This window comes from Urocitellus parryii, chromosome 1 (assembly GCF_045843805.1).
Source record: "Urocitellus parryii isolate mUroPar1 chromosome 1, mUroPar1.hap1, whole genome shotgun sequence".
Taxonomy (NCBI): Eukaryota; Metazoa; Chordata; class Mammalia; order Rodentia; family Sciuridae; genus Urocitellus; species Urocitellus parryii.
This window is the reverse complement of record NC_135531.1, coordinates 54,505,487-54,507,472: the sequence shown is the minus strand read 5'-3', so window position 1 is coordinate 54,507,472 and position 1,986 is coordinate 54,505,487. Positions and strand designations below refer to the sequence as shown.

The 1,986-nt window shown below is 38.3% G+C and overlaps 1 non-coding gene across 1 annotated transcript; it reads right to left on the bottom strand.

Annotated features, from left to right (window-relative positions):
• Window positions 1-324: 324 nt before the first annotated feature.
• LOC113184248 (U2 spliceosomal RNA) lies at window positions 325-514 on the bottom strand. Its single transcript, XR_003300962.2, has one exon. It is a non-coding gene; the product is annotated as a U2 spliceosomal RNA (small nuclear RNA).
• Between the last annotated feature and the right edge of the window lie 1,472 nt (window positions 515-1,986).

The following is a 1,986-nucleotide window of genomic DNA, read 5'->3' as shown; positions in this document are numbered from 1 at the left end:
TTCCAGAAGTATCTTTTGACATATGGCTGAGAGATCAGATTTTCTCTAAAATGGTATTACAAAAATGGAGCAGTTTTATGGAGACAATAGGATCTTTGGTACCTACTTGATGTAGCCACATCAAGTTACTGCTTCAATGAACAGGAAATGAGTATTGTAAAGACTACAGAGACAATAAACTAGGGTAGTAGTCCCCAAAAGACTACATCAGAAACCTCTTTGGGACATTTGTTTAATAATTTATATCCCCAGTGTCTTTTCTTCAGATTGATTCTGAGATCTGGGGTAGGTCTAGGAATTAGTATTTGTTTTTAATTCCCCATGATGGGTTGCACCATTCCTGGAGGTACTTCAATACCAGGTCGATGCATGGAACAGACAGAGCAAGCTCCTATTCCATCTTCCTGCTCCAAAAGTCAGTTTAATATATTGTCCTAAGATAGAGGACATATCAGATATTAAACTGATAAAACAGTTACTACACTTGATCTTAGCCCAAAGGCCCAGAAGTAATGGGAATTAGTATTTTTAACAAGTGTCCTGTGACTTTTAGTGTAAGACAATTGATATCCATTCATGATACTATGGTTCTTTAATTCTTTTAATTATTTAGCAATCACCATAGTGTTTTTCAAAATATAATAAAGATGTGGCTTAGTGGTAGAGCACTTGCCTATCAAGCACAGACCCTGAACTCACTCTCCAGTACTAGAAGGGAAAATGAGCCTGCATTCTCCATCTCAAGATCACCTGGAGTGTTTGATTAGATTCCAGATATCTTGAGCTCCATCACAAACCTAGTACGTCAGAATCTCCAGAGGTAGAATCTAGAAACCTGTGCAGTAAATAAGCAACCCAAGTGATTCTCATGTAGTTAAGTTTGGGATCATCTGCTATATGTCAGGCACACAGCATGTCTCTTCAATTTGTCTACCAGTCAATAGGCACAAACACTTATTTGATCCCCAGTAAGGCAAGGATCAGCAGATGGCTTGTGTAAGGGCCACAAAAGTGTGAAGGCAAAGAGGCAGTCCACAAGGCTGTGGGAAAAGGAGGTAGGCTGCCCTGCTGATGGAAGGGCCAGGTTTCAGGGTGTGGGAAGAATGTGGGAAAGCTGAGCGAGGCTCTTGCTCTTTCAGGTTTTGGGGTCTATAAACATGGCAGCCACATGCCTGTTTGGAGATGGTCATGCAAAAGCTCCGTGACTTCAGGGTCAAGTTCTAGGGCACTGGTGGGACATTTCACTTGGAATTTCCTGTCAGAGCTCTAGCTTTCCAGTATATAAATATGCTTTACTTTTCTTCTTTCTTCTCCCATTTCCTCAGTTTTGTTTGTGGAACAGTAATGGAACTTGCCCAGCCATTGTTTCATTTTGACACCGTAACAGGGTCTATTCTGAATTAACTTTCTCAGTTAGAAGCCTATGGAGTGTTCATTGTCCCTGTGGAGTTTTGCTGTTGTACAATTGTGTTTAAAATAACTTGTCCAAATCATGTCTGGAAAATAATAATTAAATCTATTTTAAGCAAATTTTGGTAGGTCATTCCAATTCTGATTTGTCTGATTGCTTATATGAATGGGAGTTCAGGCAAATGCCCATTTGATTTCGGATGGTAAAAGTAATAATAGAAGTATTCAGGAGATTTATGGTATTAACTATAGCATAGAATTTTAAGTAAAAAATCTTGGTGGGACTCATTTCCCTCAACTATAAAATGGAAAAAATGAGATCTGCCCTCATATCTGTCTCACCAAATTTCATAAAGTCCAATAACTTTCTGGTATTGAAAGTTGGCAAACTATAAAGTTTTATACAAACAATGTTAGTTTTAATACAATTTTTTTCCTTGACATCTTGTCTGGCTTTAGCTTCAGATGTCATTCAAACATTTTTAGACAGCATGGGTCAATCTAAAATTAAACACTGAAAACATAACATTTGGTAGGAGGTGCTTCCCATTGCAATTGCTTGCCTTACAGAGACAA